Here is a 20,465-nt window from a genome sequence, read left to right on the forward strand (position 1 = left end):
TAGCATGGTCTCCTTCAGCTAATTGCATCCATGTTGTATCTTTGCTAGAAGTGTTAATCTGGGATCATGGAGAATGGAGTGTGTATGTGTTCTTGCTAAAAAGAAGCAGATTTATTTTGGGTTATGTTGTGTTATTGTGACATGATATATGTGACTCTGCAAGCGAGAAATTCTGAACTCTGAGCCTAACCTGCATTGCGTCTATTTGCTGCTGCAGAGTTCATCCCTCTTCATAACATATAGAGACACCTACACACGTGGTGGAGGGAACAAAAGGAAGTCTCCTTCTCTGCAGGCTTTAAATACTGAAGAGGAATTTTTATAACAGTTTATAACAATTTTCCACATGTTGTCCACTGAAGCCAATTATTTCTTAATATTTCTATAGTTTATCACTAACTGATTTTATTTATAAACATCCAAACCCATGGATCAATCAAAACTCATTAATTTTAGCCCAGTAAAGTACAGTATTGTGGATGCGTGGATTCACATTGTTTGACTATTCAAAGATAAAGTAAGAACCACACCAAGTAGTTGATATGACATATTACAAAATAAGGTTGGGCGATTAGACAAATTTATCAATCATCAACAATAGGCGGAGCCCTTCAACGGTTGTTTTTTAAATGGAAAAGTTTTTTGTTTTTTTTTGGCTTACGGGTTAAGGACAAAACACAGTCCTTAACCCGTTGATCTGTTTGAAGGTTGTTGTTGGTTTTGAGGTCCAAGTGTCTTGAATGCACACTTTGCATGGTAATAAGATACTTTATGCAGCCTGTTGGATGGAGTCTCAATGCCAACACGGATAGCCTAAAGGTCACAGAGTTTGTTGGAAGCAATAATATCACAATCTATTTTCCTACTGTCACGGAGCTGTACTATCAAGTACTTCTTTACTGAAATCAAAGGTAAAGTGACAGTGTTTGTGAAATGACTGCTTCTAAAGGCCAATCTATTTACCATTTGATAACATAATGTTGTAGTTGCCAGTATGGCATGTTGCGTTTATTCAACTCCAGTTACTGCTGTTACCAGCAGCTGCTTTTTTTAACATGCCCTGTCTGGCATAATAGCACTCAGAAATGTTGTGCCAAGAGGAATCCCAACAGATTTACTTTCAAGTGGAGCGTTACGGCTTTCGCTATGTTCTGCTTGATAGATATAAAAACCTTCATGAGAAATTGCTTTGGAATTATTTCAGATGCAACTGACACAGAGATGGAAATGAAAGGGGGGAAAAAAGAAGAAAGAAAGGGAGAGAGGTGGGGGAAAAAATGTTAAAAGGGAAAGGAGATAAGAACAGACGAGAGAAAGAACAATAAAGAAAATACAACACCGGCTAGCCCCTCCACCAAAGTGAAGCCATACCCCCAATTGTCACCACACACCACCCAGTCAACTTCATTATGTCCACCCCCCACCCAGAACCCTCAATGTCTACATGCAACTTAACATTTTGAGGTGGTCGCAGGCACCAGAGGTGAGGCAAATTAAATAGATCCCTCTCTGAGTGCCATCAAGTGTGCCCACTCCTATGGCCCTGCATGTGCGTGTCATTAAAGTATTATAAGTAAGGGTGTCTAAGTTGTACAATAAAATTGGATCCCAGGCCGCCATGGGATTTTCCATTTCTGCTACCTGTGTGACCCCTTCTCTTTTCCGATGGTTGTGATCAGTTTGACAGAGAGAGGTACCAATCCTTGTGGTTTTTAGTATAACAATGACCATCAGTGGGATCCTTTGTGGGGTTCCTTGAGACGGCATTGTTGTAAATAAGCGCCGTTTAACTAAATAATCTGAACTGAAACTATCTGTGTAGTTATGCTGCTATAGGCTTAGGCTGCTGGAGGACATAATGACCACTTTCACCCTCTTCGCTACATTCTCACACTACTCTCCAATTTTGCATTATTTGCCGTTATTTCAGCTTTTAACTTTGTTCTCTCTTTTCTCTTCCTAGAAGCTACACCTGACCTGGCTCTGTGTTTACCTGTGACACCTTTCTGGAGAGGGGCATCGTCCAAGCTTCTGCTGGCAACAACTTAATGCTCACCCTCTACCAATGATCCACATAGCCCTGTCTTTTAGTGTTTAACCCTTTCTCTCTCCTAGACATGGCGATTGACTGAGCTTAACTGTAACAAACTCTATGTACTCTCTTTCAGACTCTAACCTTGAAAACTGGCTCAGAGTTTATCTGTTCTTTCTTTCTAGGTGAAACGACTAAAGGAGCTACATCCATTAACATTTACTTTTCCTTCCCATAGAAAGTACTCCTGGATCAGTGCTTCTGTGTTCTTTTTGTGTCTCTGCTCTGTTCTCTCAAACCCCCAGTCGGTCGTGGCAGATGGCCGCTCACACTGAGCCTGGTTTTGCTGGAGGTTTCTTCCTGTTAAAAGGGAGTTTTTCCTCTCCACTGTCGCTACATGGATGCTCAGTATGAGGGATTGTTGCAAAGTCAACACCAGTGACTGTCCACTGTCTCTACATGCTCATCCAGGAGGAGGGAATACTGCAAGTCACTGACTGGATGCAATCTGCTGGGTTTCCTTAGATAGAAAAAACTTTTTATCCAATTTGAATAAAAAGCTAACTCCGACTGCACTGTTCAATTGTTAGTATTAATTGGAATGTATGAACCTGACTGTTGTGAAGCGCCTTGAGGCAACATGTGTTGTGAATTGGCGCTATATAAATAAACTGAATTGAATTGAATTGAATTAGCAAAATATCAGGGTAATATGGATGTGTTCTTCTTAATATGTGATATGAAATGTCCAAAGATTATTGTAGCATGCAGAAATATTGTTTATCAGTTTTAATTTTATGTATGCAGGGATGGATAGAGCTATGGGCTAATAGCTTACACCTTTTGAATACGTGTTAATCTAGAAGAGGCTGGTGCTGCAGCTACTTAATCTGTACCCCTCAAATTTTATGTCTGCAAACCTCTCTACTTTAATGGACCCAGGAAGAGAAATGGGCAATAACTTGACTTTGATCATGTCTCAAATGTGATTTTTATTTACAACTTTATACACATTACAAATTGCCAAAACGCAAATGTCACAGTGCCACACCATCATCCTCTACTGTGTGCTATTCTGTGTTGTGCTTTGTGGTGCTGGGCACATAATGTCCTTCGCTTCATCGGAACAGAAAGGCCTTATCTTTGAAAAAAGATAAGTCTGCCTGTCCGTGATCAGTCCAGGTGCAGGCAGGGCAGGAACACAGACGACGGGGTAGAACGTCCGGGTCACACAGCAGCTGAAAGCTAACAGGCTCTACGTCGCTGTGAGTCCTAGCTAGGACCACACCAGGTCTTTTGGCATCAAAGCTGTTAATAAAAGCACACAAAAGACAATTAAAAACAGGGATTAGATTAAACAAAACTATGTATCGTTAAACCAGTCTTATTTTTATACTTTATAAGAAAAAAAAGTGCAATGTGGAACAAATACCTGCTGGGCAAAGTCAAAGCTGTAGTGCACACCGATCTTCTTACTTGAAGGTGGGAAGGGGCCGATGGACAACTGATAGTCGTCGCAGGTCTTTTTCCTTGGAGGCAGCAGTAATCTCGTAGACGGCCCTCTCTTTTTGAACAAGCTGAAGATTATCCTGTTGCTTCTTGATTGCGCAGTCTTCCTCTCCTCTGGAAGGTTTGCACTTCTTAAAATGGAGATCCTGTGGCCGTTGGCTCTTTTTCCTCAAGCGGGGTCTTGCAACGTTCTCATCAAAGTGTCTGATGATGACAGTCAGCGTGGCTTTACAGATTCTGAGCAGGGGAACAAAGGAAATATTCAGCTTATGGTTTACATTGAGTGTTGACAAAATTGGTATGGCAAAACATCACTTTAATAGGTATTTGTTTTTTGTTTTTATTCAACCCCCCAAAGTTTGATTAAAAATACAACCCCCCCACTCAAGTTGATTTTTTATATTGTGAATGGGATACAGTAAATGCTAACCTTGTGTAGCTACGCTCACCAAAAAACTTTTGTTGTGAACACTGATCACCAGTGCACCATAAGTATAACCCCTTTGTACTAGTTCACCCTTTAATCTTTGTCTTTGTGAGGGCTGAACTCTGGAACAACTCTCAGTGTTGGGATTAGTTTAATTAGCCATAACTCACAAACAGCATTTTATACAGGATGACAGATGATTCTGTCATGTAGCTGAATGGATGGTCTGATTGCTGGCAGTGGGTGAGGGTACATCTGTTGGCTGATGGCCTGCACAACGTAACTGAGCTGAGATGAGATATCTGTGCTTCCACCAGGGAAGCACAATATTTGAGCAACTGAGGGGTAAAACAAAGAAGTACCATGGAAAGTAGTGAGTAGAGAGAGCAAGGATTACATGGACAAAACTGATTAAGATCTACATTTGAGCAATCCCAGTTTATCTTTTCATGATATGTTCTTCGAAGCAGTGTTCCGTCTAACAGAATCGCCAGGATTTCCTGAAAGTAGAGACAGCAGATGCCAGTGTGTGCTGTAGATGCATGATGTGGCTCAGGGAGCCTCATGGAGGCTTTGTGATGAAGTACATTAGCTTATATTTTAGAGCCTGAGTCTCTTTCATCAGCCCTTGAATGAAGAGTATTGCTCATTTCCCAAATACTGCAGTGATTCATCTTTGCCATGAGCCAGAATGGGCTTTGTCTCAGTAATTAATTTAGCTCCCGGGACAGCAGTTGGAATGAGTTGTGTCTTCAAGGCCTAATTAAAATAAGATTGTCAAACATATTCTAGGTCACACAGCTCAGAATCTCAAACAAGTTGGAGAGAGATTTTTAGGCACTGCCACCATGTCCTTGGTGGACTATTATGCTGGCTGAATAAGTGAGTGGGAGGGACCACAGACTGAAAACAAATTATTTTATTTGCACAGTTTATTTCTTCAGGCAACACTTAAAAATTGAGACACTAGATTTTTTATTTATAATTGGCTGCTTCAGTCAATATCTCAATTTACTAATAGTAGTTTACCTTTGTCTGAGGTTGTTTGAGGTTGATTTACTGTAATAGCTGAGAAATTGTGGGATTCTTTTTGTGGAAAATAGCTACACAGTTATGGTCCAATGCCCACCTGAATGAAAATGTAACTGTGCATGAATATCATGTGGTTTTGTGTCACTTTCTCTACAATAACAATCAAGCTGTGGCTTGAAACCCTGATATCAAAACCACATTCATTTTCAGAGTTGTTATTCTTTTGAAGCCTCCAGACTGACAGGCAGGATCTTATCTATTCTCATAATGAGAATCATTGACTTTGGTTGTAGGCTCACATTAGCTGTGAAAATACACACACGGACACATGCACATGCGCGTGAAGGTTCTAAACAATTAAGCGTGAGCTGTCGGGCTTAGTGCCTGGGTCCATTGTAAGCTCTCTAAACCTGTTAGACTGTGACAGACAATTAAAAGGCTGCCAAAGCTTCCTTAATTTGCTTCAACAGTGCATACAGAGGCAGAGTGACTCAAGTGCTGTGTGACTGTCTGAATGTACATTCCTTCACTCAGCCCTTCACAGGAACATCTTCAGTTTGACAGTATAAATACTATCAAGTCCTAAACTGTATATAGAAGTTACTGCATAAAAGCAATTTTCTGCTTATTTATGCAAATTTATCTACAGATCACAATAGCTACCAACAGTAATGTGTTGAGAGTCTGGAAATTGTCATAAGCACAATGCAAACAACATTAATTATTTTTTTGCATCTGAGCCATTCGGATGCCTGTACCCATAATCCCTGCAAGTATTTATATCATTATATCTCTGGAGTACCTGCTGTGCATAAATGTTCCACTGTCATCTTTAGAAAAGTATTCTCCTAATGTTATTTTTACTACACAAGACCTAGTTGACAGTGACAGAGAAATGTAATAAAACTGTCTAGGAATTAGAAATTACACACCGAATTTCACACCATGTTTGCATTTTCACACATTTAAATCAACAGCATAGGCTCAGTAAGTTGCACCTTTCTAATTAGTGTATCACTGAGAATAAATGAAGGTAATCAAAGCATCCCTCGTGATTCCGATGTACAATTGCACTACAGGAATAAGGAATTCTCTCTTTAAAACAAATTGCAGGACTTTTCTATAAAATCAATCAAGCTCACATTAGTTGTAGTTGTTGACCTATAGGAAAACAGGTCATAGCCATCATTCCTCATTGTTTTACCATTTTATGGTAAAACAAATCTCCCAAAAAAGCTTGCTTGCCAACAGCACATGTCTCTGGTGTTATCCCATAAGGCAACTGATTCGAGTCTCTTTAGTATATACATTAGCATTTTTCCTGTTTTCCATATAGAAGTTTTAATGTCATCTCAGCTGGGTGCATGTAGCATGCACATTGATGCACTTGAATAAAATCAGACAACGGTTACCTGCTGGGCCATACTAATGCAAAAACTGCTTTCTCTATATAAAAATATGTAGCACATTTGTTTCTCCTTTTTGTTACAATCCTTACAAAGACAAAAGAAATGCAATGTGCCAAAGTTTGAATCGGCAGGTCAGACCTTAAAAAAAACTAGAAGTCAGTGTCAGGCAGGAAGAGTTTTATCTTTGCATTTTTAATTTTGACACTTTTGCAGATTTTGGCAGTCATTTGAGACTAATTAATTATGGCTCAAACACATAAGGTCTTGAAAGTCAAATGCAACTTGATTGCCTTAGAATCTATGTGGAATATTGTCAAGACTCACTCATCAAGTGTTTTGTAAGGCCGGCTGATCAGTTTGATTCATGTGCCTCTTGCGATGCCTTCAATCCAATATTAACAGTCTTTTTTATCAGTGGGCTTATTTGAAACTTTGTATTTCTGAAATCCTGCAGGGAAAATACAATTTTTGTAACACAGCTGTGGTCATCATGACAATGCTCGTTGTTTTCCTATTTGTCAATCTACATCATAGGGAACCCTTGTGTATTTGACAGTTCTGCATTGAATGGATTTAGGGTGGATGTTTCACCTAAAAGATATTTCCTGTCGTGACCAGAGCTTGGCTTTCTCTGTCATTAAGAATTAAAGGCCTGGGCCACAGGATTGTAAGCACCAAACCACAGGAATATCCAGAATCTGACAGCCTTTCCAATCCTCCATAAGTTTCATTTCCTATTTCGCAACAGTGTGCGGTCCATGTCAATTCCTCGCTCTGGTTTGCCACCAGTCTTCATTTAGCAGTGCTACATGTTTGATATTGGATGTTGGACACAATAGGAGATGTTAGAGGCTGGATTAGGGAAGATGCTGGCAGATCTTAAAGGGATTTAAATGGGTGTCTTCTCTTGTTCGGATCATGCAGTCTGTCATATTTACATATCATTCCTGGTTTAGGGCTATTCCTTGCTTGTGCTTAATGGTAAATATGCAGCATCTCATCTGTGAAATCACTCTGCAGCAAATCAGTCTACACCTGCTACTCTCTTTTAAGGTGATTAGTCACTGACAGGGCAGGGCAAGGGTGCATAAATCACACTTCCTGCAGAGCTGTAGATGTGTCCCTAATTTAAAATGTTTCTCTCCGATCATGAATGGTTTTTAGCTACACATACAGACACATTAACACTCACATGCACTGATATCCGTTCACAGATGGGTTTTCATACAGAGCCGGCTGGGGCTGTAGTGTTGTCTTTAAAAACCCATAACATCTGTAAAACATTACGGTTGATTATCCGGGTCCTTCATTGCAATCATGCAATATGGGCATGAGCGATGGCTGAACATGGACTGTATATGGGAAAAAAGAGATGATGAGGCCTCCATGATTCTAATGAAACTGAGGCCCTCGGCTATCGATTTCACCATAACACACAAAACATTTGCAGACAAGACTTTCTTATATGCTTTCAAGGAACTTCTAGTACATGTGTTTGTGTGTTTTTTACTCTTATATAACAACACAGTGTAATCTAAATAAGGGTATAAATGGCAGTCAACCACTGCAACACAGCTAGAACAACAACATTTTTGGTTTGGGTGTTTGGTGTGGGCACCAAATGCAACATGACTACAAAAATTGGGTAATTGCATCAGCTTAAAAAGAACTACAACATCCTTTGTGCTCCCATCTGCCTAATACAAGATGAAACAAACAGTTAAACAAGAAAGTCACTCAAACAGAAAAGGTCAGAGTTTTTCCTGTTTAAGAAACAATAAATTACGTTATTCTAAGATGCTCTCCGAAAACAGGTTGCTCACAAATAGCTTTGCAAAGAACTTTGCTTTCATTTTTGCAAATAAAAACTTAAAATACATTTCCCAATGTAAACAGTTTTCAATTACTCTGTTTTGTAACAGCATCTTGGGCTCTGCTTTGGTGGACTTGTGACCAGAGAGCCAGTCCAAGGCAGAAGCAAACTCCTCACATAGATTATAGATCTCAAAGTTTCATGTACAGTATAGACCACAGGTCTGTAAGCAATACCAAGCATTTCCAAATTTCTGTTCACAATGCCTTTCTAAAAACCGATATATATACGTCTATGAATTTTGTATGTATAGTTAAAGCCATATATTTACATACACTGTATAAAAACACACTTTTCTCTCATTCTGACTGGTAGAAGGTGGCCTTGGGTATAAACAAATTCTTCACCCATTTACCTTGCACATATTGTTTGAATGTGCTTTTTAGACAGCTTCTACTCTGGTCTTCGAGATGTTTTTGGACGGTCACAATAACTACATAGTTTGAGCAGCGTAATATGGGATGTGCTTATATGAGGATATTCGCTAAAAGAAAATATTTTGAGAAACGAAACTTCCAAAATCCTGGTTTAAAGCTTTGCAACAGAGAACTGGAGGAATGTTTTTGATTTAACATTTAAGTGTTACTGTTTTAAATTCCATTGTGTGTTTTTTTGGCAGCTAAAACTCACAACTTGAAGGAGGCTTTTGGTGAAAAGAGTTTGATGGTTCACCTCTCCGCTGGCTTTTTCAAGCAACATACAATGATGGATGCATAAAGCTATTTCAAACACCGTTATTCCTGTAATTATTTTTTAAATATAGGTGGAAAAGCCTATAAAGTACAAGAGTTGGAACATACAAATATGCAACTGCATTTTCTACTGCGTGCAAATTTTCTTTTTAGTGTTTTGAATGTATCCCTTTATTTCTAATCCATCCATCCCATTTACATTAGGACTATTCTGTGAAATATATTGTGACATTCTATCTCTGTTTATCCTCTTCAAGCAGTCTGGGTTCTGTGAAAGGTGGAATGTGAAGTTGCCATGCTCCATTTAGTTGGTGCATTTTGATGACTTCAGTACTAGCAGTAATTACAGAGGCACCACAAAGGAAGTAATCTTGAAATGCATCACCTTAAAGTCACACGCTCTCTGATATTTAAATATTGCCCAGTGGAAATGCACCATAAAGTGAATGTTTTTAATCATCTGCTGTATGATTTTTAGTACTTCATTTCCATCTGGCACTATTACAGCATACATATCCCATGACAATGTTCAGAATAACACAGTGTGTGTCAGGAATATGTTTCCTTTCGTATATAAAAGCATATCAAAATATTTCAGCAGAAAACAAAAAAATAAAACTGCTGTATTAACCTGCACACTCGGGGCACGGCATGCGGCGTATATGCCCATATACAGGGGCTTCAGTCCTTGATGCAGGTGTCCCTGATTCGAGTCCTGACACTGGCAACCTGTGCTGCATGTCTTCCCCATCTCTTCATCCCACTTCCTGTCTGCCGACTTTCAAAGAGCAAAAATAAAGGCCACTGGTGCCGCAAAAATAAAAACCTGCATACTTGGACCATACACACCATCCCTGCTGGGTGGAATTGCTATAGCAGTCTGCTTTTCCGGCTATTCCAATAGAAAAATCCAAATCGTATTTAATTTGGATTTATTATTGAAACATTGCTAAAACATGTCATAATTAAAGAAGATAAATTCACACAGAATGACAGTATTATGTGGGAAACAATATTAAGGACTCCAACCTAATTTGTATGTTTTGAACAAGAAAATAGGCACTTAGCTATATATATAAAGTACAGCGAAGGTTCTGCTAGATTATCACTTAAGTTTTATAAAACTGACAGAAAGAGCTTTAATTATTCTCATGCTGTCTAACTGAAGGACATCATAGTTCAGATGTTTTCTCCTGGACAATGATCATACTCATTTAGAGTAAATGTTTTCTGATACTGACCTCCAGTCTGATACTACCTTTATACAATGCCAGTTATGTGCCTGAAAACTCATTAGTATAAAAGTACAACACAATAAAACATCACATTTGATCAGTGCTACATGGTCTGCATTAATATTGTAGTTATATCTTACTTAAGAGTATCCGTTTTTCTTGACCGCAACAGATATTTTGTCCCAGGGCAGCCTTTTGTTTTTTTAGATATTTATCCTTAAGGGCAAAACATAATCGCGGGTATTTGATTCTGCGGAATCCGCCAGACATATCCATGCAAAGCTAAATATTTACGGCCGCGAACGCGATGCCACACAATAAACTGCTCGGCGGGAACAAGTTTCCACATCGAACCGTTTTATATGTGACACACTGCCCCGAGTGGCCAGTTGCGAGTCACGGCCACTCTCTGCCTCGCACTGACAGGTGTATTCCCCTTTACATTCCTAGTCTGGTTTATTAGCCCTTAACACCACCTTCTTTTTTTTGGTTTTACAAAACTACAGGGCAAATTAGTTGTGCCTCCCCGTTTGATGACTCCATGGCAGAAAGTGTGGGAAATGTAGGAATTTGTCACCAGAAATAAAGGAAATTGGTACGCTCAACTATGAAGTGCATGCGGTCCACGTGGACGCCACACTGCTCACAGTACGCCAGTCTATGTTCTGCCCTTAACATATACGGCTTTTGTCTTCATTAGACTCGTGTCTTGGTCGAGTTGACAGCGTTTTCATGCAAAACAGCTTGCTGAAATGCCAGGTTAAAATTAGTAGGTTTGTCATTGATTATTTGGATTATAACACAATTCAGTACAGTTCCTGTAAAATGTCTGCAGACAAAACTCAAAAAAAGAGATTTCCTGCTTTATAAACCTTGTGGTTCACTTTGAATATTGTAAAATGTTATGCCCAGTGTTTCGGCTGTGCTCTACGCAGTTCTTCCTACACTGACAGCAGGTGATACGACACACAGAGATCAGAAGCTTTAGCAGCCAATGTAGTTTTTCTTTCACTGCAATTGATACAGTGAACCACAAATTTTATTATCTAACTTTCAGTACCAAGTGGGCATTTGTAGTACCACATTCAACTGGTTTGGGTGTTATTTGGCAGATAGAACCATGTGTGTTAACATAGTGGATTCTAAATCCTCCTCTGCTCCTCTATCCCATGTGGTTGCACAGGGATCAGTTATAGGTCTTGTGACTTTTTATCTTCATCAGCATTGGGTTCAATGCTCAGAAAGCATAGAATCTTTTTCCATTGTTATACTGATGTCAGTCAGATACATATCCCACTAAAAAAAGAAGCCTCCTCAATCAAACCACCACTGCTGTGCCTCGAAGTTATCAAAGGCCGGATGGCCTTGAACCTTTTCTAACGATAACAAAACATAAGTGGTATTTGGTCCTGTGAACCTTTCCCTGTTAGTTTGGGCTTGATATTTAAAGCAGACAGTCTCTAACTGGGGTTTTCAAATGGACCGGGACTTCAAATTAGACCACCAGGTTGGAGCAGTGGTCAACTCCAGTTTTCATCTTCTTAGGCAGCTAGCAAAGGTAAAGCTGATTCTTTTAAAACAAAACCTTGAAACAGTGATTCATGCTCTCACCACATCCCAGGTTCACTAATGCAATGCTCCTTTCCTTGGAGTCCGCCAGTCCTCCCCGAAATATCTCCAGTTGGTCCAGAAAGCTGGTGCTAGGCTTCTAACTGGAGCTGGTAACAGGGAACACATCAATCCCACTCTGGCTTCCATCCACTGGCTGCTTGAGCATTTTAGAGTTAATTTTAAGATCATCTTACTTTTAAAGTTTACATGGTCTTGCCCTGTCTTACCATTCTGAGCTGCTTCCCCCATATTCTCCAGCTCAGCTGATCACCCGCTTCTGGAGGTGCCGAGGTCCAAAAGGAAGCTCAGAGCTTTTAAAAGCTTTTAGTGTTGCAGCTCCTAGTTTATGGAATGATCTCACTTTGCATATCAGACGTGCCCCTTCACTGTCCACTTTAAAAACTCTTCTAAAAACAATTTCTTATTCTTTGGCTTTTGGCATAACCTGATACTTTTTAAATTATGTTTTTATTGTTTTATTGAGCTTATGGTTGTTTCCATTTGTCTGTTCTTATTGTTCCTTCTTAGTTTTATGTTGTGAGTTTCCTCGATTTTACATAAGCAGCACTTTGTTCTATCTGTGGTTTCCTTAAAGTGCTTTATGTAATTTAAGGTAAGTAAAGTAAGTAATTTGCTATTTTAAAGGGTAAAATTGCCTAGAATGTTTCGGAAATCCAACTATCATCAGATCAACAACAGTTTTCCCAGTTGTATACATGAAAACAGGCTTTCTTATAGTGTGACTTAAAAAGTCACAGACAGTATATTAACAAAAGGCATTAGGAGCTGGGTTTAGTCAGGGGGCCCTGAACCAATCATTTAAAAAATGCCTTGACTAGGACCACAATCCTCAATACTTGGGATCAAATTAGTACATGTAATAGTCTTATAGTATAACTTGGACTTTAATCTTTCATTTCCAAAGAATCTCTGATATCCTGTTTATTTCTAAAGCCCTACTAAATCTTATTTAGTCTAAATAAACTATTAGTCCTGACAAAACAAAGTGTCTTTTTCAATACATTAACCTTCCCTTTCAAAATAGGGATGTTTTTCTGACAGTCCAAGCTTGTCATACTGTTCAGCTTATATAAAACTACCTGCAGCTACATTTAATTTTCCTAGAAGAGGCCAAACATGAGGTAATGAAGGTTAATTAACTTGTTCCCATTAGAATAATTTATAATTAATCATCTTAAGGTTCAGTGTTCAATGTTCATTTCATCAAATTTCTGTGAAACAGCTTTTATCCTGTGAAATGATTATATAGGTTTAAAAAAAATATTTAAAGCAGACAGCAATAATAATATTAATAATATGAATAATATGAAGTTGTTAATGTTGTCCAGGTATATATGCATTTATATCTAGAAAAGAGGCTCTTGGAACCAGATAGAGAGAAAGACAGATTTTGTTGTAAAACCCAGTGGAGTAAACCAAGACTGATCACCCTGTGGACTGTAGTTGCGAAAAGTTTGTTTTGCATGGCATACACTACACTGATTTGTTGATTTTAAGTAAAGCTCTGTTTTCCATCATCTTGGATGTGTGTTGAAGCCTTCAGAAACGTTTTTCCTAAGTGAGCCTTACTGGCATCAATAACCCAGTTGTGAATCTAAAGGGAAGAACCTTCATACAGAAAATATTTGGCTATTAATTATTTAATTTGAGGTAAAAAAAAAATATTTATATGACCCACCATTTTGTCATAATATAGAAAATGGAATAAACATATTTCCTGATGCTAGATTTCTCAGGAGATTGGCAATTCTGGTGAAAAATCTAGATTAAGTTAAGATATAAAGAAGGAATATAAAGAAGGAAAGCTTATATTCTGAAGTTGTGTAAAATATTGACATAGTGAAACTATTTCTTAGTTTAACACCACACAGACACACACAAACCTTTCCTGGTGTTTCTCAAAGCTCGGATTTTAAAGTTACCACAGCCCCGCAGATTAGTTTTGCATTAAAAAAATCTACTAATTGCACCACTACTGTATTGCTTCAAATTTCCATTCAGTAGGTTAAATAGGGCAAACCTTGTGAGCAATTCAATAGGTGCAGTGCATTATATACCAAGATGAATTTAACCTTGAGACATTTAAAGTGACTGATAGTTGCTACTCCTGCCTGGCATTAACTTGTTATTTCACCAGCATTGTTTTAATCTAAATGAGATTTACATTAAATTCAAAGATTCAAAGAAAATTTTTCTTAAATAGGGAATTATTAGTATTTAGCTTTCTAATGGTCATATGAGAAAATATATTCAGAAATGTAAACAATCAATCATTAGAAGACAATCTAAAACTATGAATCAACACTAAGATAACTTAGTAAAGCCATAGCTGAGGTCAAACCTTTTTCCATTTCTGCATAGATAATTTGTATAACTTGTGCCTAATCAAAGCATTGATTGGGAGTCTTGCAGAAGCTAATATTATTCTGCCTCACAGAGGTATTTTCTAATATGTTTATAAATATAGCCTTTTTCATTTTCAAAGGTGAAGCTAACAATCTAAGATAGAATCGGCACTGCCACTTAAGGGAATATCTTAAAACCCAGAAACTCAGTGAGCTGACAAGACTTTGAATAGGATTTTTTTAAATTCTACAAACACAACATCTCAAGCTCACAGCTGTTGATAGTGCTGTCAGATTCTAAAAAGGAGGCTCTTTAATTGTACTGTTAAGGTTTGCAGTTATGCCCAAATGCTCTGAAGTTAGTATAAAGCCACAGGGTGTGAAAAGTTGTACATGCAAATAAAGACTTACACCTTAGCTAGGTTCTGGGTTTAAAACTTATTGAACTTCCACTGGACAATATGTCTACAACTATTACTTTACTCACGAATATAAGTATTGTTGCTGTAAATTTCATATTTGAATTGTCTATGTTACTATGTTACTATGTTACTTATAGATGTTTTTTTTTTTATATAATTAATGAAATTTAACCAATGATGTCAATATTTTGTTAAAAGAAAACTAGGTATATGCTTTGAATGACAAGGTTTTAGGGTATCTAAAGTCATCTAAAATAACCTTAAGGAGCTGATTATTACGTGCTTCGTAAGGAAAATGTTAGCTTTTGTTTGTTTAAGTATAGGCTCCGGTTAGACAAGCATGCTTACGTTTTAATGTAGTTTTATTTTTTTAAAGCACATAAATCCAGCTGTTCTGTGAAGACATCAGATGTTTGTTAGAGAACATTAGTGCACAAGCAGCATCATGAAGACCAAGGAATACACCAGGCAGGTCAGGGGGCAAAAACGATTAGAGCATAGTTACATTATAAAACAAAATCAATAGTTTAGAATATTTCACAAAGTATGCTGTGTGGCACAAATAAGAAACATATTAAGACATGGCTCTCCGCCTGGCTGGACAAGGAGAGCATTAAGAACAAAAGCAGTGAGGATGCCCATGGTAACTATTGAAGAACTGCAGTGATGCACTGCTCAGGTGTGGGAGTATGTTGTCAGGACATCTAGCAGTTGCCCTCCACAAATATCTAATTTTACATTGCGGACATTTGAAGAAAGAAAGCCCTTGTTAAAAGAAAAGCTTGAGAAGTCCCATTTAAAGTTTGCCACAGGCCATATAGTGGCCATTGTTAACATGTGGAAGAAGATTTTCTGCTCAGATGAGACCAAATTAAGAGTTTCCGAGCTCCATGCAAATCAGTGTCCGACAGAAAACTAACCCTCCACATTTCCCTGAATATATTATTCCCATTGTAAAACATGGTGGTTAAAGCATCGTGTTGTGGGGATGATTTTTTCAGCAGTGACAGGGAATCTGGTTAGAGTCGATGGAAAGATGGATGGATGTAAATTCAGGGCAATCAAGGGTTCAATAGAGTCAGAGCTACAATGGAATGGTTTGGACCAAAAAATGCCCATGTGTTAGAATGTCCAAATTCATGTCAAAGTTCAAACCTGAATCCATTTGAGGACATTAAAATGTCTGGCTGTTAAGTGAAACAAAATGTGGAAAGGTTTAAGGGGTATTTAAAAGGCACTGAACATGCATTCCCCACTCTACAATAGTCAGTCAACAATTTTACATCTCTGACCATGGTGAATCACACCAAACTTTGTTCTTCTTTACAGTGTGATGAAATTACTGAATTGATGTACAATTTTAACAGTGAAATAAGTACATAAGCTACATGTCTAATAATTGAATGTTATTCACAGTATTTCTAAATCTTTTCTCTTTAATGCCCTGTTTTCTTTGTCTCCTGGGCTTCATGCTTTGCATGCACAAGATGAGACGCTGAGGGGGGTTAAGAGAAGAGCTGGAATAGAGTTCTGCTCCATTTACCACCCTGAAATATTCCTCTTAGAATGACACACTGTTTTCTTTCTCTTTACTCTTTCTGCTGTTTCTCACTCTGATAGTCCCCTCCCTCTAACATCTCATTTCTGTGACATGTGGTCATTTCACTTCATTCCAGGATGGCTTAGCAGTCCTTTAAAAATTTGCTGCTGTCCTCCCATCTCATTCTGCTCTGTTGCAGGAAGCATTGAGCTTCATAGGTCTACACAGATGTGTTACTGATGGATAAAAAAATTTTCCTGCAATCTCCAGTATCTTTCTGCTGTGGGTAGAGCTTTTATTTCTCATATTGCTTCACAATTGTTCTACTCTCCTTGTTGCTTTAATACACATGAACTGTTACTGTGTCTTGCAAAAGTATTCATAACCATTCCCTTTTTCCATTTTGTCACATTACAAACTCAAACTTCAATATATTTTGGGGGGATTTTTTACAATTGACCAACACAAAGTATTGCAAAATTGTAAATTGAAAGAAAAGGTTTACAGGGTTTTAAAATTTCTATACAAGTAAAAATTAGAAGAAGGATAGGTGCTATCCTTAGACGTAATTACAGCTGTAAGTCTTTCAAGGTATGTCTCTACAAGAGACAGATTTTTTTTGCCTTTTCTTCTTTGACTCAGCTTGATCTGTTTTGCAGACAGAATAGAGTCTGTCTGTGAACATCCATTTACAAATCTTGCTCCAGGATCTCGCTTAGGTTCTGACTTTGACTTGGCCATTCTAACACATGAATACGTTGTCATCTCAACCAGTCCCTGTAGAAGAACGCCATCTCAATAACATGATGGTGCCACCACCATGGTAAATGGCAAATGGCCTGCACCTGTCTAGCGCTTAATCAAGTCTGAGGACTCCAAACTGCTTTACACTACAATCAGTCATCCACCCATTCATACAGACAGTGGTAAGCTACATTGTAGCCACAGCTGCCCAGGGGCAGACTGACAGAGGTGGGCTCTCATATAGAAGACGTGGGACCCTCTGACTATGGGAAGAAACTTGTGCTATCAGAAACTGAATTTGAATTGCTCAGACTGAATCTGTATTTGTGTAATTTGAAATTAAATGCATTGAAAATTCATTTGAAAATTAATTTTACTAAACTGAAACTGAATATAATGGTTTCACACTGAACTTGCTTGCTTTGAAAATTGCTTTGCTTTGTATTGAAAATTCAGTTTGATTACTTTCACTTTCAGGTCTGAAATTCAATTTCAGTTCCAAAATTCAGTTTTTTGTGTCCTACATCCGGGTTCTTGAAGCCACAGATTAATCAAACATAGATTTAATGATTCACGGAAGTCATTCACTATTGCTGTGTCCAAATTAAGGTCTGCATTCTTTTGAAGGATGCATTTGTAGGCCGATAACGTCCTGGATGAGGCGATGAATGCTGTCCAATCTCCAAGGTTCCAACAAATGCGTCTTTCTTATCCCCAGATTTGAAGGATGGGTCCGGTGTATCCTCCGTGTCCCACCCTATCCCATGATTCATTGCGGGTCAAAGTAGATTGTTCAAACGGAAGTAGCAAAGGCCGGTGGAGAGAGAAAAGTTGTGAATTAAATTGGATATATTGTGCATTCTGTGAAACAGCTGAACTTTAACAATGTTTTTAGACGAGAATGTAGTTGTGTAAACCTAAAATATCTGATCAGTTTATCAAGATATCGCTTAATAGCACAAATCTGCCAATGTGTTCGTCCGCTGCCCCAGCAGCCGACTCGCCTCGCCAGCTGTCAGCTGACCAGGTGGTTGAGGTGCGCTAAACCCCGAGAGAACAGCTGACTCCCGGCACATTGTTATCAAACTCCCGCTGGGTTTCCCCAATGGGTGGACGTTAGAGAGATATAATTCAGTCAGAAGAAATCTAATATTAATGTTTGGTTTATTTATAAAAATAATAATTTAAATTATTATTATTATGCTCTGCAAATAAACTGATTTAAACTTTGTTCCTAAAATTAATATGTTAGTGTTTAAGTTGTTGAAAGCTTTACAAATAAATTTAACAAATGATATTTGTCATCAATGTATTTTATCTAGTGTGTATCTAGATTTATATATGAATTATACCTATGAACACAAAAAATATTTTCAACATTTTAAATGGCTAAATAATGAACGAGATCATAAAACAATAACATTTAAAAACAAAACAGCATTATAAGCCATCAGCAATATGTAAAAGGGTAAATAAAAACCCTGTAGTTATTTACAGTAGAGACAGCGTTATTAACCTTCAGGTTCCATTTGTTCGTCTTCACAGCTCTGCTTCACGCTAACACGATTGCTAGGCAACAGAAGTTACACTGAGGTAAAGGCAAGAGAAACGCAGACCGACATAATACTGGTGGCAAACTAGGCTAATCTGGCATGTTTAGCTAATAGCTATAGGTAGCAAAAGTGTTACTGTTTGACCATCATTTGTTTACATGATGCTTTATTTGACTTGGTGATTGACGTCCGCCAAGCTCATGTATGCTGCTGCTCCAGCTCAACATGCCGTAAAGGAAGTTTAAGCTGATGTGAAACGTAAATCGATGAATCTGTGTTTGATTAATCTGTGTCTATCCTCAAGGACCCGGAGGTGTGACACAAAAAACTGAATTTTGAATTACAGATTTGAAAGTGAAAGTAGTCAAACTGAATTTTTTATACAACGAAATACATTTTAAAAGCAAATGAATTCAGTTTCAAACCACAAAATTCAGTTTCAGTTTAGCGAAATTCCTTTTCAAACCAATGCATTTAATTTCAAATTACACAAATACAAATTCAGTCAGAGCAATTTAAATTACCCTGTGTGTTTAAGGTGGTTTTCAGTATTAGTTCTCTGCCATATATTGTGCTTTGCTCCTTACAAAGGTAATGAGACTGCACAGCTCATAGTTATCTTGTCAACAGATTCTTCTACCTGAGCTGTGGATCTCTACAGCTACATGCTCCTTTCTAATGATTCCTCTCCTTGCCCGATTTGTCGGTTTAGGTGGACGTCCATGTGTTCTATGTTGAACAGTTGTGTGCTATAGATTCTTCACAACTTTTTTCTGAACCAAACCGTTCTGAGGTGCCATGTGCCTCAATTGAATAGCAGGCACACCATATTTAAAGGCTATAGTCCTGGGTTTTATTCCTGAGCCCAGGTCTTTTGACTGATGCTCCCCTGTCAAAATACTTATGCCACTTGCACCACAAAAATCTGTCTGATATTTGAATATGCACAGACACACTCAAGAATATATAAAAAGATATACAAAAGCAAAAAGCTCACTTTGAAGTATTTTTAGGGCAGCAACGCAGTGAATAAAAGAAAATACACGCCACGTACAAAAACAAAGCACACCACAGCCTGATTGCTCTGATGAAACTTTGATAGGCATCTTTCTTAATTTGTGCAGTGAGTGAAATTTGTGCCTTTTTTCAATCTGATGAATAGTGCCATTGTCTTATTGTTAACTTCTTTGTGAACATTTAGCAGAACAGTCCCTCGCTGAAAATATCTATTGTTTAAACTCATACATTCTCTGCCTATAAAGAAATAAAAACACCTCATACCATAGTGATTATCTTGACATAATATACTCTATGTTATTCTCTACCTAACTGTGCTCCACCACTCACAGCAGGACTGTAGATGGTTATCCAGACACGACTAAGTCTCATTTGCATTTTATATACTGTATAAGGGTCCAGAAAGTCTAAATTGTGAACTCCACCCAGACATTTTAACCTTAGCTTTCAGCATAACTTGACCCTCCTGTGGTATTAAAGTTCTCTCGTAGATACATCAACTTCCACAGTCTCCTACACACACGTACGCCCCACTACACACACACAGTATATATGAGAAGCCGCCTTGGTTGTGGGCCTCATTCCCTGTATAAAGTCATTTCTAACAACTCTGATCTTTTCCCAGAATCATGTTAAGCAGGAAATGAGCCACTTGGCATTACTTGCATATGCATTTCCCATTTGTAATTGAGATCCAGTGAGTGTATGCAATTAACTCTTTCGGGTCTATTGCCTGCCCCTTACTGGCCACGCTGTGCATCATTTTTACTCATGCACGTCTGGTTTCATATTTCCTCCCCATTAGGCCTTCATTGCTCTCCTTTGTGTTGTGATAGAAGCTAATGACTCACTGGAAATCTGCCTGGTGTTTATCAAATGTCTCTGTGCAGTACTGGTGGTCTGGAGTCACCCTGCCTCTTTTTTACAGTGCTAGATAAGCTGCCAACACCATGCAATGACACCATCCTGTATAGAGAAATCATATTAAAAAGAAGCACCCTGC

General features: G+C 38.2%; 1 protein-coding gene and 1 long non-coding RNA gene across 4 annotated transcripts in view; one reads left to right on the plus strand and one right to left on the minus strand.

Annotated features, from left to right (window-relative positions):
• Positions 1–20,465, plus strand: part of rbms3 (RNA binding motif, single stranded interacting protein) — a 453,566-nt gene that overhangs the window by 105,341 nt on the left and 327,760 nt on the right. The window lies entirely within an intron of this gene.
• LOC124878958 overlaps positions 2,995–20,465 on the minus strand; it is a 39,171-nt gene continuing 21,700 nt past the window's right edge. The window contains exons 3-4 of the long non-coding RNA XR_007040913.1: positions 3,465–3,778; positions 2,995–3,340 (exon numbers count right to left, since the gene is read on the minus strand). This is a non-coding gene — a long non-coding RNA (uncharacterized LOC124878958). The remainder of the gene's footprint in view (positions 3,341–3,464; positions 3,779–20,465) is intronic.

The sequence above is a fragment of the Girardinichthys multiradiatus genome, chromosome 13 (genome assembly GCF_021462225.1).
Source record: "Girardinichthys multiradiatus isolate DD_20200921_A chromosome 13, DD_fGirMul_XY1, whole genome shotgun sequence".
NCBI lineage: Eukaryota > Metazoa > Chordata > Actinopteri > Cyprinodontiformes > Goodeidae > Girardinichthys > Girardinichthys multiradiatus.